A 17097-nucleotide genomic window follows, 5' to 3' on the forward strand; every position below is an offset into this window, starting at 1 on the left:
AAAATCTACCCAACTATAAAGAGAGCTTTATATGTATCAGTCGAAAAAGACATATTTAAAAACAGCTTGTAGAGACAAAAGAGTTACATTTCTGATAACATATAGTGCATATTAGAACAGAAAAATATAAAAAAAAAGTGACTCGAACCTAGATTTAAAAAGACAAAAAATGGAAAAAGGGGGGTGGTTTCATACCCCAAGTGCCTATGTTAACCCTTATCCTGCGGTCAAAGTTTTGGCTTATCAGTTCCACTGCTGCGGCGAAAGTTAAGAGTCAAAATCAGCAAGCATCGAGCATTGAGTTAAAAAATGTGGAAAGTGGCATAGAAACAGATTTGTTTAAAACTCATATATAAATTTTCAGAACAAAGGGAATGATACAAAAAAGCAAGCAAAAAATAATTTTTCGCATTGTTGCTATGGAAACCACGCGCCTTTCAGATAGCGTGTTTTGTACTTTATCATGACACTTGAATTTATGGTTAAACAAATACTTTTTTATTACTAGTCATTAAAAAAAGCTTTTTAAATTATTATTTTATTTATATAAATATACTCTATTTTAGCAGATGTTGATTTTTAAAATTCTCTTCACCTTTTGATAAATATAACTAGTTTTTGGAGGTTTATTTTGCTTTAAAAAACAGCAAATTTGAAGTACTTTATAAGAAATCTACAACCACATTAAAGCTTATCAACATAAAATATATATTAAACAGTATTTCGTCTATAAAAATCAAAAAAAAAAAAATCTGCAGGCAACTAAAGCATTTATATATGATAACTGATTTAAATCCATAATTTTCTGTCTTTTTTGCTTCAAATTACCTCCCTTTGGTATAGCTCTCTAACATAGGAGGAATAAACGGTAGTTTGCTTACATTGTTTTCAATAACACTGTAGGCTACAGAAGACTAGAAGAAAATACAAACTTGGAGCAGTCTGAGCCTCAGTTTTGGCGTTTTCATGAGTCTTAATTACGGTTAGTGACTGAATTTTTTTTACAATTTACCATAACAACAGTTTCTGAAAAATGTATAACAAAAATTAACCATGCAGGAAAATATGTAACGCTTGGCAAGTGTTTTTTGCACATTTCAATTAAATTCTGATTGATTATCTATGTTAGCATTACTTTAATTTTTTATAACAAAAAAAGAAAAGATTATGCATGTCCCGAGGAACCAAGAGGAGGGGGTATGCCCCCCCCCCTTCCCGATAATATTGCCGATATTAAACTATAATATGATAAAATGAAATTAAATTCCCCAACTTAGATTGTTTCTGCGGGCCGAACGTGAAAAAGTTGGTCATGATCAGTTACATAACTATATCCCAAATTATAAAGTTTAATTTGAATTTAGTTCAATTTTGATTTGTTGTATTCACAGCATGACTGTGTGTAACCAAGTCACTCAACAGCCAATCGGCAATCCTCAATTCCTCCATTCAATTATGTGCGAGGTACGAGTCATCCGAGGAACTCCGATTGCTCACCAGCTATAATGATTATAACTTGAGTGATGGTCGGGTAAATAAAAATTCTGTATATAGTAATAGATATCTTTATTTATCATTTTAATAAGATAATACCTGCTTTTTACATAAAAAATTATGAATTTATGAAAATCAACACTTTTATGAAATATTTGTAAAATGGAATGACTTTTGTTATGACGTCGTAAAAAAAGAAAAAGGTTAAGTCAACTAGATTCAAATACTAAGCATCATTAGAATTACAGCACATAAAATTTTGAAAAGAATTTCTATACTCTATTTTTTCTTGGAGGGGTTATTGGAAAGAAACGAAAACCACAATTTAGAGTTTTGACAAAACCTAGAACCAATTGACATTTTTATTACAAGTTTATAAATTTAAATAATATCTAAAATCAATACCGTCTCAACTTTGATTTGTATACTTCTGTTTTTAGAATGAAATTCGCCACTTTGAAGCCAAACTCGAAAAGACGCAGAAACAGAATTGGATGAGCTGATATAGAATTAGACAGGAAAAACGTGTAAATAATGCATTTAGTAAAAACGTTAACTTTTTAAAATAAAATGATAAACTAAACCATTGAGATCTCTTGGAATTTAATTGATTCCAATAAACATGCTTTGCATTTATCATCAATGCTCAAGCTCAACTAGAAATGGTTCTTAGTAAGTATCTGAAGGCAAAGCTGTATAATATTATTACATTTTGATTTTATCACTTTTTCAGATTATCATTATGAGAATACATCATTACAGTACAGACCATTGATGCTGGAAGTGAGTGGATAGTGTTACCGGAGACTCAGGGATCCAGAAAATAGATCCATAAATTGTACAGTGTATTCATGAAAGTGGATCAAATAAAACTGTTCAATCCAAAAGTAACATTCTTTGTTTGTCTGTTAGCATTTTTTTTAACAGGCTAATTCAGAGAATTTGTGTCTACCGCTTAGGGAAAAAATAAACCATGCGCAGTCCTGGGGGGGGGGGGGGTGTCGGATCCCCCTTATTGAATTTGTAGAATTTTTAAATGTATACATGCATACTGAAGCAAATAAAATATGTCAATATTGATATAATGATTTGATTATGTGTATAGAAGATTATTTTTATGTGGATTATTTATCACAACGTAATGATGATTTTACGAGTTTGTAAAGGCTAGACCTCATAATTTTTTCATTTCAGATGCTGAATACTATCATTTAGTAAAAAAAAAAGAATTTCGGAAAAGAAAAAAATGATAATCCGAGAATCGGGCCCGTGACCTCTCGCATGTGAAGTGGGAGACTTACCACTGCGCCACAAAACTGCTTTACAATTTCGATAATTATATGCAAATAGAAGTCACATAATGTATATATTCACGTTTGATATCGTCAAAAATTTACACAAAACATGGTGTCTAATTCAACCTTTAGTAAACAGTTCTGGTGGATGTGATAGGGATATAAATTCTGCCGAGAACCTGTTTTATACGCAATAACTCTCCTCATGCCCCTGTGCTAAAAATAGCGACATGTAATACTATAAATACTAATAAAACAAACGGGGCGGGACACTTTGAGAGAGGTCCTAGGGAGTTTTGGTATTAAATACATTGCATAAGTTCAAAATCTTCTTGAAATATCGCCCGGAAATGATAGTGTTACACACAGAGAGAATGTATAAATTTACGACCTTTAACTTTGACCTTTTGACCTCAAAATCAATAACGGTCTTTATAAGGCCACGGGGAGTTGCTATGTGAAATTTCATTGCAATAGCTCAAATGGTTCTAGAGATACTGTGTGGAAAGGAAAGTGTTATAACAGAGAGAATTTGTTTATGTATGACCTTGACCTTTGACTTTTTGACCACATAATCAATAGGGTTCTTCTTTAGTCCATTGGGAGTAACTGTTGCTACATGTATGCTAAATTTCATTGCAAAAGCTCAGAGGGTTCTCGAGATATCGTGTGGAAACGACAGCGTTCCAGACAGACAGAAAGACGGACGGACGGAAGGACAAACTCGGGAGGGGGGGTGGTTAAATATTAGGGTACGTTGAGAAAAAAGTTGGGTGCGGGATGTCACCCCCCCTACCCAACCCAAACCTGATGCTACATGCCTGATTGACATGGTTTTACTTTTAATATAATTATGTGAGCTGTCATAGTGACTCTCTTTCATAAACAAGAATTATTGTGAGCAAGCTAATAAAATGATACAACCTTCCTGCTATTGCATTAAATGTTTTTTATTACTAAAAAGGTCTAAATACTAATTTGAAACCTTTTAAAATTTAGCTAGTGCAGATATACATACAACAATTTGACTATGACAAATACTCAAGTCATAGGTAGTAAAACCGTTGTGTTGAGCACAAACTTCCAATTTCCCTTCATTCGAAGTTAAATATGTAAATGTGCCAAACTCACCTTTGCTGCAGTGACCTTGAAAAAGCTATGTCCTTGAGTCAAGGGCAAACATGTTCAAATGAATTTTGGTCAAGGTAATGACAAACCTACAGCTTAAAAATAATTCCCAAGATGAAACCAAGTCTTTTCATTAGAATGTTACAGAATGGGCAAAGGTTGCACTTTTCTTCTACCAATGACCTTGAACTTGTTCAAATGACCTTGAGTCAAGTTTTAGACACATATCTCTATCGCAAGCAATCTTAATATCAAGTATGAACTTTCAGTGGCACTTCATTGAAATGTTATGGACAAGTCAAAAGAGCCATAGCGCATTTGATAGTCACTTTCGCCTACACTAGTAGTGATTTTTTTGTTTTACCAAAATTGTGTCATACAATGTTTGTTTATACATGCCTTAAAGCAACTCACACAAAAATTATACTTAATTATTAATATTTCCCTCTTATGATAGTTATAAAACTCGTTCAGTTTATATGGAGAATATAGTAAATACTGAGGTACTCACCTAAACAATGACAAACTGTAGGAAAAGACCAACCTTAACCAGAAAAACAACTTCTGAATAATTTTATTTGGATATGACTGAACTTCATTACGTTTAGATATTTTTGGTTAAAGGTGGTCTTCATATTGAAAATGTTGAAAATACGTATTTAATTTTTCTTCTAAAATTATTTCAAAATTCAACAATCTGTCTTAATTTTATCGACTCGATTACCAAGACTTCGTGGCATAGTGGTATGATTGCTGGATTGAAGACATAATGATTGTGAGTTCGAATCTCACACTGCGTGTTACTTAATAACTATATTTTTTTTCTCTGTGTGGATTTTCCTGTGTTTTCTTTTATTTTAAAATACATACATGTATAAATAATTTTTAAAAGAGATATATAATATACAACGCTACACATTGAAAGTATCTTGGGGAAAAACAGTCTTAAACTATTTTAATGAACCAAAGTCATAGCTGTAGCCTGTTTTATTTTTAAAATTTTCAAACAATTTTGTTTAGAATAAGAGTATTGGACAAGTAAAATTACTTTCATGCAACAAACTTGCAACTATGAAAATATAACAGTGGTTCACAAATGATTAGATACATGTGGATTGATTTTGATTTGAAAAGGTACATGTATCTATAAATAGAAACAGGTAATTTCCTTTTAAATACTTGTGTAGGCCGAGTCGTCGGTAAGGCAGCTATGGCTCTTTAACAAACATATGCACACCTCCCAACCTTATTAATATTCAGGGTCATGAACCCAAGGGAGCATTCATTGCATCAGCTATTTTCTTTAAACAAGGAAAGACAACTCAAGATTTTCTTTAATGGTATAGTCAGTTTCCTTTATCAATTTATATACATTTAAATTGTGATAAAATTGGGGGGGGGGAAGAAAAAAAATATTGTGAGATATGTTTTATTTCATTAAGATCACGTCTGGTCAATTTTTATGTTGAATAAGTAAAACATTAACACAGTGTATTTTCAATATAAAATACTGCAGAGGTATATGAATGTGTTCATTAAATTTCTGTTTAATAAGTACAGGTAAATTGAGTTTCAAATTATACCTGATTTCACATAAGCTACATATCTGCAGCTACTAGTGCATCCAAAGAACGTAAATATTTCTGGAAGGTATCTATCTACATAATCATATTCAGTTATTAATTTTTTCTGTTAACTGAATTCAACAAAAATAATTTAAACTGATATGCACACCATTTATATACCATGACTCATATTGAAAAAAAGACAAAATAAACAAACAGCATTCAATCATGTTTTTATTTACAAGAAATTTACTAAGCACTACATGTAGACAGACAATGGAATGTTCAACAACAAATAAGTTGTATATTACAGGCATATGTTATAATAAAGATTATGCTGTTTAAAAATGAAGTAAAAATTTATAAATCAATATTTAGATCCCCTTCACAAGATCTCCAAATTTTGACTATTTTTAATCAACAAAATTAAGTGCACATGTACATTCTAAATATTTTTTTTTCCTACTCAAAAAAAAAATTAAAAGTTCCATTTTTTTAAAAGATAATCAACCTTATAATAAAATTCAAAGTAAAAATATTCAAGTGTTTCTTTCTTTACTGATCTGGTTTAAAATACATGTGTAATTACAATATATGTAATTCATATAGTTTAAGCATGCAATACCAGTGAGAGCTACATGTAGCTATTACCTCCCTTTTTCGCAAACATTTTCTATACTGTGATTGAATAAAAAAAATCAGTTTTAAGTTATGAATCTTATCATTTTATAACCTATGAAGTCACCTGCATGGCACAGTGGCAAGAGCATCTGCTCGAGAGTCATGAGTAAGGAGCTGATCCATAAATTGCTGGTTCGAAATCCCACAGTCGGACATAGATGAGACTGTATATACAGAGGTCCTGTGTTGCAGTAGGTGCTAGTACCAAAAAGATCCCTCATTGCTCAATTAGCCATGTGTGCCAAGTAAAGGACAAAATTTGCAGCTCTCCACCGACAAATGTTGGCATCCCCATATGAGTGAAAATTTCTCAAGAAGAATGTTAAACAAACAAATAAACAATAAACTATAGAGTCTTTGAATATGCAAATTCTTTTTTTCTGAGAAAGGGATCCTGAAATGATTTTTAGATATGGTTCATATGAGTAGAAAAGTACTGTATCATCCCAGCTAGTCTTCATGAATTCAGCAACCATTTGTTATATGGCCTGAAAAATATAAAATGTTAATGCATTAAAATAAAACTATATGATTGGTATTTTTATAATTCATCATAAATTAATTGAATCAATAAAATAAAGTCACACTTGTTATCTTGAAATGCTCATGGGACTGCTGAAAAAACTGAGATATCCAAGAGATTCAGGGTAAGATATATAGAAAAAAAAATGTCGTTCAAGGGACTTTAAAATGACTTTGATATCTCAATGTGTTCAAAATATCACTCAGTGTCAACTGTCAAAGATATATACCAAAGTTCAACTCTAAACAGAGTACATAAAATTCATATACATGTATGCCATTTACAATTGCTAATTCAGTCTATCATCGTTCATTAATAATCTGCATGAGAAAGAGATATGTGCAAAATGAGCAAATTAAATTAACAAAAGTAAATCATATATATATATATGTAATTCCAAGTGTTTGCAAATCATTCATCCAATTTGTAATACTGTCATGAACGTCAACATACCCTAGGTAGTCAAAGTTTTTTGATTTTAAGATACTGTTGTTTAACTGTACTTATTTAGACTGCACTGTATTCACTTGTTTCCCAACAGTACACATTTTTCACATTATCTGAAATCCATCATTACTATCATGATGAGAGTTATGCCCCTTTTCTATAACCCCAAAATATTGCTTTCTTTCTGAAAATTTTAGCTTTTTTGAACTTACATAGATATCAACTAAAGTCTCCATAAAATAGGTATTTAAATTATGAAAACTTGTATTATTTTAATCTCTACTTAACTTAAAAGCCAAGAAATAAACAAAATGATTTTCCAATATTTACATAGGACTTTCAAGATAAACATTCCGTTTCTAATTATGGCACATCCATTACCCTTGATTCTGGGATTCTGTACTAGGATGTATTCGTTCAAAAAATATGATGTATCATGGCCCTGGTAATCTTGAATAGATTTCGTAATAAAAGGCTTCAGCCTTAAATATTCCAGAATAAAACTTTGACACCCCACTGTGGACCCACCCTACCCCATAGCTATATGATCTGAACAAATCTAAATCTGCTCTTAACTATCTCAGAGTGACTAATAATGACCTGCCTATTCTTGAAAAGAATTAAGATTTAATTTTTTGTGTACGGATTACTATTGTTCTCTCTATTTTATTGCTGTACTCTATATACAGCAAAACTCGTTTAGTACGAACACAGATATTGTGAATTTACGGTTATAGAGAAGTCATCTTGGAGCACCAGCTATATAAATTTAATGACTTTCTTACACGGTTATAACGAATTACAGATATGGCGAAGTAATTTCAAAGGTCCCAGTGACTTCGTTATAACCGAGTTTTACTGTACATCAATAACATATCATCACCAGTAATCAACATACCTTCTCTTTGGACTTGACATCCTTTCCTAGATTCTAGTGGTTGAAGCTTTCATCAATTTGTTTTGTTACAGCTGAACTACAAATATGATTAATAAGTTAATACAATCCTCTACATTTAATTAATCCATATAAAATACAAGCATTTGCAATAATGTGGAAAGAAAACTGAATGAAAAATACTGACAAATATCAATGCACTACATGCAAATCAGAAAAATATGTAATGCAATCATTTACAGTTTGGATAATATGCTGATTATGTATCAACATAATTTTCAGTTCATTAAATTGTTTGCTGAAACAGACAACCAACTGTATTTATAAATTATCTTTTAATGGATTTTCTCCTGCCTTTGAACTTACATGTGCTATTATGCAGCATGATAATGTGAGATTTTTTTCACCCATTCTTTGTTATTGAAGTATCTGCTGAAAATAGAACAGAATGTGATTAAATCTTTTGAGAATCAGCATAATCAGGATGATAATAATTAAATAATAATGTTGCATATTAAATATGTTATAATTTTACCTTACAGTTACATATACAATACTCACAACAGGCAAACCTTGAACTTGCACATCACTGTCTTCAGAGTATATCCTGCAAGAAACATTTGATCATTTGATCATTGCACATTACAAATGAATTGATTTGATTTTCTTTTTTAAAAGTTTATATTTGCTTTTTTTGTTTTATTTTAATGAAATTATAATTTTTGTGCATTTAATACAGTATCATCACTATCATATGCATACAAATTGAAGACCATTTTTAAATTCAATCAACAATGTCATTCTTCAAAAGAAAAGACATACACTGAATACATGTAAAGATCAGTGAAGCCCGTATTTTAAAAGTGGAGAAAAAAATATATTTTCTTGTGTGTATAATTTGTGTGGGATGGTGCATATCATTAAAAAAACAAACAACAAAAAAGGACAGAATGTCTCGATAGCTGACTTTACAATGCAAGGCTAAAAAAAATAATTGAAGGCCCACTGGAAGGGGTCAGTGATTTTTGTTTTACCTAGGATAGTACATGGTAGGGGGCATCTGTCTTTTGGGTCAGTTCTATGTACATGTATAACAAAATACAATTATAGTTGGGCTAGTAACTTAACAGGCTTGTTTCAAAGTTCTGTCAAGGAAGTCCTATTTTGTTTAGATTAATTATTTGTCCAACTGTGTATCACATTAAATAAACAAAATATAACTATTACATTTATCATGATTATTATTCTTATTATGGTTTTGGGTCAGTCTCTTTTTAGTAAATCTAGTAGCCTGGGAGTGGGATAGTGATATTATGATGATCTGACCAGTAAAAAGCCTGAGTGAGCAGTGAAAGAAAACTATTTCTAGCCTGGGCCTACAATGATTTCACATTTGTGCTTCATTACATACATTTTCTAAATTCAATAATGTTTGTTTATTTAACCTTATAGGGTCAATTGTGTTATTTTTGTCATACCTGGAGATGGCTGTTCAAAATGTACTCTACAGCTGTACCTGCAATAGACAAACAAAAAAGAAAATTACTTTTCATTTAACACATTGAAATAATCAAACAATATGTAAATTAAATACATGTATTCTTACAAACAAAAATGCAAAACATCAATGTAAATTATCTTCAGCAATATCTTTTCATTGCACAGATTGATGCATTTTCATGCATGTAATTTATTAACCCCCCGCTTGAAAAGCGGGAGGGTATATTAAGTAATCGGTATGTCTGTCCGTCTGTTATGCTTTGGTGTACCCATCTCTTAACCGCTAATTCCTCTAATACCACTGAGTGATATTTGATGACTTTCACAGAATCTATATTACACATTGCAATTGTGCATCTTCTATTTTACTTTTTGATCCACCACATATTTGGGGTTTCCCATAGCAAAACATGGACACAGTCATTATATTCATATGAGAATTAGCAGGTAAGTCAAATCATTTAGTGTCAGAGCTCATTGCTCACAGTACCTCAAGTACCTTCCTTACTTGTTATAGTGCATTTTGAATCACTGCACCACGTGGGCGACAACTGCATATGTGAAGTTTCATACCTGATATATACACAAGTATGTGAGAACTGGTTGTGACATCATCTGATCATAAATTCTATGATATTAAATTAGAAAAGTAACAATCATATTTTGATCAGAAGGCTCTAGACTAGTGAAAACTGCATGATTGATATAAACAGCTGACACTATTAAAACTGCAAACAAATGTAAACAAACCTTTAATCCTTTATCCAGGTACACATGTATATGTGTAGAGGAAATTCGGAAGGACTTCTTGTGCATACACACGAGTACGGATAGAATTAAATTTTAGTCTCTTGGTATTTGAAAAAACACATATGGTTCTCACAAATCACTGGGTATTTTAAGTAAGAATAATGACTTTTATACGCGTAACTCTGCATATGCATGCATAGTCTCTCCTTGTGTAGGAATTTTAACTATAGCACACCTGCATTTTCTCTTCAATTTTAGACATGCTATTAACAGCATTTGACAAACATGCCCTAAAATATTTAGCCATTTTGTGCTAGAGGTAATCGAAAAAATAAATGAAATTCTACTTACGAGTGTTTTTGTTCACTAAATCAATGTATGTGGGTTAATCTTGACCATCACAACTACTCCCTTCCACGTGGAAACATGTTTACAAAATCGAGAGGTGCTGTTTTGACACTTTAAAGTGCAATAGCACTTGACAGAATAAGAAACTGCAAACCTACTTTCATTTTTCAGGTAAAGAAACGTTTGTTTTTCAACTTTTTGCAATTTACAAATCTTATAAATCGAGATAACATAAAGTTTTACCTCTTTTTTCATGTTGAATTTCTCTCTCGATTTTCACCTGTAGCATGTTGGTCTCGCTGAATTCTCGCGAGGAAAGCTGTTCGGACGTTTACGGATTTTGTTCCCATTTTATTACGTTTATCTCCGAATTCTTCCGATTTATGCTAATGAGGTTAGGAGGTGTGATATGGATCGTTGAACAAGGTGATTCCTAACCCCCCCCCCCCTTTTCCAAGTTTCCTTTGTGGGGAATATAAAATTCATTTTGAAATTGAATGTGCATTTATTTATTAACAATAGTAACGTTATGAGTATGCTTTGATCAGAACCAATATGGCCAATATAATGGACACTGAACATGTATTCAAATTACCCCGACCCCTTCAAAAAAGCTTATAAATGCTAGATTTTCACACATTTTAACCATTTGTAACTTTTTTCTGCTAAAGTTGCCTGCAAATTTTATTGTATAGATATGACATATAGATAACCCCTAACAAGATCATACCATTCAATTTTCCAGCAGTGGTTGTAGATTTTGTGAATAAAGTGATAAACATATGCAACTTTTTTCAAAATTAATAAGCATTGACGCCATGTTCTTTTCCCGTTGTCATGGCAACAATATCACTACAGAAATTTTGTTTTTCCTATTTTTGGAGAATTAAGTAATTCCATCTTTTAACAAATAAAGTAACCAAAATACCTTATCTTATCACGTTCAGAAAAAATATTCGTTAAAAAATGTCTAAATATCATTGATTTTCATAAGGATTTATGAACCCGTTGCTAAGGAAATGAATTTCCTTGGATACCAGTCCCTTCATACGTTCGAAAAAAATTTTAATTGTGTTTTAGCATTAGGTAAGACAAAATCTTTCATATACCAAAAGCTTTTGAAAAAATAAAATTTTGACTTTCCATTCAATGCTCGATGCTTGCTGATTTTGACTCTTAAGTGTAAACAGATATCGCAGTGAATGCATATTTCCTTTACTTATCAGCTTATAGCATCCTTATCTTTGATGCAATCAACATATAAGTTGTGTGTAAAATATAAAGAAAAGAAAGAGCTTTCTATTCATATAAATTTTATTTCTATATTCCTACAATTTATTGCATTTATGTCGATGTGTACTTAACAGCATGGATAATGGATAATAAGTCCGAATAACTATTTAAATGCTATAAATATTTATTATAATGAAACATTAAATATCATTATTATACCTTTAGATAGTAGCTTAGATATATTCCTTTTAGTGTATAATCTTATGTCCTTGCTAACAAAGCTACGGAGACTAAAACCATGCATATTTAGGTCAGCCATTTTGGAATATTTCTTTGTTCTGGACTTCCATCTATTTTGGATGGTGATTATGTACATGAATCTTTCTGATTGGTGTATATTTTTACAAATTCTAAACCATTGGTTTATATTTATACTTGTTTCATTCATTGACATGGGATGCTCTGCTAAAAAAAGCAGGTAAACAAGCATCAGATGAGGAAACCCCTCAATTTTTATTGTTTGTCGTTGGTCATTTTAGTGCTTTATATAAATTTCCATCCGTGACCTTGTATCTACTTAGTAGATCCGACATTTAGGATATACAGTGTTGTTGGTATATATATACAGGGTTCTCCATCATTTGGAATGTTACTGTGTTGCAGAGTTAACGCGAAGAAGTAAACTTTCGCGGTATTTTCGCGATCAAATTCGCAACTTAATTACTATTTATGAAAATTACAAAAGAATACATGCACACACTTATTCTTAAAAATCGCTAATTAGTTACACAAATGGTATAGTTGTACATTTTGAGAAAAGTAAAAACACGTACATTCTGAAAAGCAGAGGAAATTCTGACCGATACAGTCGTACTCATTTACATTTTTGAAAGTAAATTTGCCGTGATTATTTATCAGTTTTCGTAATCGAATTATCACATTACAAAAAAAAAAGAAACTTAAGAACAGTAAAATATTTTAAGATTTCCTAGAACATGTTCAAAATTTTAAGCAATTTATTTACATCAATTGAATGACTTATGTTATGTCTGACTTAACAGTGCTAAAATAATTCTAGAGCCGTGGCTCTATAGAAAAGACATATTTAAATTTTTTTTAAATATTACACTGTATTTTATTGCAACTACCAATTAACCCTTGTATGGAAGTGTGAAAACAATGAAATTTAGATATTTGAACAAAAATATTAACATTCTAAAACTCAAAACCATTTTAGAAAAATGAATTCTTAAGTGTTACACGGACCAAAAAAATCCATTATTGGTGTCAAGATGCGCTCTAACTCGGTGGTAAATATACGATTAGGTGAAAGTAAAAAAAGATAAAAAGAAACTTCAAACTCTGACACAGAAGGTTAAAACTACATCAAGCATAACAATTTATTCGATCCTGCTATCAAAACTATTTTAAAAAAATTAATGAAGTACAGTGTATTTTTTTTAGAATATACACTAAAAAATCTAAAGTAAAATCTACACTAAAGAAATAAAAATCAAATCAAAGTAGAAATGCAGGTCATTGCCATCTTTTTGCGCTACGGAGCATTTTATATTTTATTTTTTGCACTACAATTACATCTAAAAAAAAATATACATTTTTTTTTAAAAAGTTTTGTTTTCAATATCGTTTATTCAAATAAACCAATCTTATTAAAAAAAACAATCTTCTTTGTCTTGAAAAGACTCCTTAAAATTTGTGACAACGAAAAAGTTTCCAATTACTTCGCATAGTCAATTATTCGATCTTTCTGCACTCAATAAAATCATATTTTTAGCATAAATCATTAAACAAACAAAAAATGCTTTTTGATTTTTTGTTTACCAAAATGAGTTTATTCTTAGCTCAAAGAGAGACTTTTTTCTTCTTGCCTTTCATAATATATTTGATATATTTGTCACAATACCCGGTATAATAATAAAACTTCATGACAGTATAATCAATAGATAATTTTCGACCAGCTTAACACATTTCACTGTTGAAATAAAAGTTATATTATGTCTTTAAAAATCATATAACTTTAATTAAAACTTTCCAATAAAAAAATAGAGTCAAAAATAATAATAAAGTGTGTAAACTGGTGTTTTTAATTTTTCAACATTAAAAAATCATGATTACAGTACACGTACGGTGATGTACTCGCAGAACCAATGCACTTTTTAGGGACGTTCTCATCTGTAGAACCATTCAAGTATGAAGTTATTGGTATTAAAAATTTTATTTGTATTTATCTTGGAATGTCTCTTTTTATTTATATGTCCAGCGAGGTCTAGACCCTAATTAGAGTAAATTAACGGTTAAGCATTGGAAACAAAACATCTGTACACAATTTGCATGTTCATTTAATTAATAAATTTATATATTTAACTGATGACAACGATCTTACTGTAGTGCTAATATTGTTACTGTAGCTGAACTCGGACGCTGATTGTTTTAACTGTGGTGCTAAGGAATTTAACTTTGGCGGAGCTGCCACGTTAAAACGACCATGGTGAGCCCTAGGCCTGATGCTACAAGCATTATAGAACAGATCCGACCGTGCAGTTTTCCTACATGAGCACAATTTTTCAATAGTAAAAAGTAAAACTATGCATAGAAGACTTTGTAAAAATTAATGTTTGACAAGAAAAAAATTATAATAAAAACTATAAATATTACCTTCAGTACTGAGGATACACTGTCCAGTGCAAGTCATTTTGTCTTTACTTTTATAGATAAGTTTTTCAATTAAATCGAGAACACCTGTCGAACAATATGCTTAAAAAGCAATTATGAATATAAACCTAACAAATTGGACAACATTAGTTTATAACACATCTAAAACGTAATATCAACCATTACTGTTTCATTATAAAACTTCAGAGAAGCATATGTTTCAGAACAAATAAAATAAAATACTAAATTGATATGATAATACCCTATACATGAATAAAAAAAAATTGCGCAGTTATAATATCTTGATGCTCTCAACTATCCTTTGGCAAAGAAAGATTTCAGAAGTTTTAGGTTTGAAATTTGTATATCTTTATATGGAGTTCTTCTGGAGATCCACAGGAGATCAATATACTGTAGTCTAAAAATGGCCACAACGCCCCAGCCCCTTTAAAATAAAATCTAGCTCAAAAAAAATATGTGTATTTTGCATTCTAAGCTTTCGGACAGCCTAATCATATCTAAAACATAAAGTTATATCTGATGGTTAATTTGTTACCCCCCCCCCCTGCCTCGAGCTCCTTCAGCAGTATCTAGTTAGTATAAAATGCCAGGGCAGATTATACTAAGTAAACAGTGATTCCATTTTCATATTTCCATTTCATTGCGAAATAAAATTTTCGATTTAGAATGTTAAAATGTAGACTACTAGATTTAAATTTCACGAGGTCTCTGATGTCAATTTCAAAAGTTTTCGCCCCTTGAGGTCAAACACAAAGACATACGGCCGCATGAGATTTACATGCGCATTTGGGCTCCTTACCGTCAGAAACAAAGACAGACGCGCAGAGATTTGCATGCATATTAGGCCTCCTGTATATACATACAGCAATCTAATTAAAATAAATAAACTTGGATTGTTTTAAAATTCAGCTGTATCACAACCTTCGGGATGTCCATTGTTACTAAAAAAAGGATTGCAATCGGTGTCATTTTGTCCCTTTGTATGATTAAGAAAGGCAAGAAACCGTCTTCATAATCATTTTTTAGATAAGTTTAAGGACTTCATTACGTCACTTCTAACGAAATAAAAACCCGTAATAAGTTATTTCTTTCAATCTGTATTCTTTACAAAAAAGCATGAATAAACACGGACTAGACAAAAAGATATTCTAGAATTTAAATGCAAATGATTTTATCATAGCCATTTTTTGGGGGGTTGACAAGCAGTACTATTTAACACGCGTTCTAACAAACGTAATTTTAACAATTAAATTGGAGAATTTATATAGGTTTGCAGCATTTCTTTTACAAACTCCACCTTGTTTAAAAAGAGATATAAATCAGAATTAGACTTTTAACTTGATTGTACCCTTGCAATATTGGATCTTATTAATTAAGTCAACACTGCAAGTAAATTTGCTAAATCCATGTGACTACAAGATCACAAGACAAGCATAAATATAAAATCTTATTATCCAAAGCAGATTATGCCACATTGCATTTGTTTGATATCAGTAAAATATTAAAAAAAAAAAAAAGGTCGTCCCTCAATGCATAGAAATTGACCAATTCTCAATGGCACCTAAATCCTACTACGAAATCTTACTTTAATGATCGGCTGCACCTATCTATTTGTAGTTGTTAGAATGTGCACATGAGGAAAAGAGACGTTATTATTTCATTTCTGTGTGGAAAAATTCCTTATTGAAAACATATTTAAGAATTCTGAATATAAGTTCTAAGTAAAATTGCATAATTTGCATAATGGAGTCAAACTGATATTACGTACGAGTATCAGTTTTGTTTTCATTTCACATCAGATATTATTCAATTTACTAATTTACAGAAAAAAACTTGTTCTATGAACTTGTCCCAGCATGGATGTGTGTAAGAAATAAAACAAAACGTATATATTGCATTTTCTAGATATTTATTACAGACAGTCCCTTAAGTAAATGAATTATAAAAAGTTTCAGGAGCACTGAATTTGTTTTTAATACACTACAGGTACAAATGACTGCACTTCTCATTTATTGTGATACACCCTGATCGGTATTTTAAGGCACGCGCAGCTAGGATATAAGGCTGTTCGTAAAATATCGAACTGATTAAGCTGAAGTTATTTCTCTGAGCTACCTAGATATGACGTCATAATAGAATATGACGTCAAGTCACTTGAGCTTACACGACGGGGAAAGTGTCAAAATTTTTATACATGGCATGTATATTTATTGGGGGGGGGGCGTTGTTGTTTAATTCAAGTGCTGGGATTATTTTTATGCTCCATGTGCTGTTATGATGTTGAACATTTGAAATGTAAATATCCCTTTTCCTTTCGCTTGTCCAATATGCACATATTCAAACAATAGCGAAAAATAATATATGAAACGCTCCCCTTATACGTCCGTAGACAGAGTTAGAATTTATGAATCGTGTTTATATTATACTGGCACAAGTGAAAGACAAGGAGAAACTGAAGTTATTCTGCGTGAATCTAAAAGAGAAGTATGTCTTCTAACTGAATTTTGCTGGGAGATCGTATGTTGTTTATCCATGTTTGTATAA

General features: G+C 31.2%; 1 protein-coding gene and 1 long non-coding RNA gene across 5 annotated transcripts in view; one reads left to right on the forward strand and one right to left on the reverse strand.

Annotated features, from left to right (window-relative positions):
- The window catches only part of LOC134272921 (nuclear cap-binding protein subunit 2-like), a 68935-nt gene that overhangs the window by 32522 nt on the left and 19316 nt on the right, over positions 1–17097 (forward strand). The gene's annotated exons all lie outside the window — the stretch shown is intronic.
- On the reverse strand, positions 5941–10938 carry LOC134272907 (uncharacterized). 4 transcript variants are annotated; one of them, XR_009993310.1, is made up of 6 exons: positions 10870–10938; positions 9507–9544; positions 8590–8635; positions 8395–8460; positions 8032–8107; positions 5941–6651 (listed from the first exon to the last, which is right to left on the reverse strand). It is a non-coding gene; the product is annotated as an uncharacterized LOC134272907 (long non-coding RNA). The 4 variants fall into 4 exon arrangements; XR_009993311.1 differs by lacking the exon at positions 10870–10938 and adding an exon at positions 10630–10861 and having other exon boundaries at positions 8395–8457; XR_009993309.1 differs by lacking the exon at positions 10870–10938 and adding an exon at positions 10630–10861.

The sequence above is a fragment of the Saccostrea cucullata genome, unplaced genomic scaffold (genome assembly GCF_032062105.1).
Source record: "Saccostrea cucullata isolate Sc308-1 unplaced genomic scaffold, CSIRO_AGI_Scuc_v1 ctg1978, whole genome shotgun sequence".
Taxonomy (NCBI): Eukaryota; Metazoa; Mollusca; class Bivalvia; order Ostreida; family Ostreidae; genus Saccostrea; species Saccostrea cuccullata.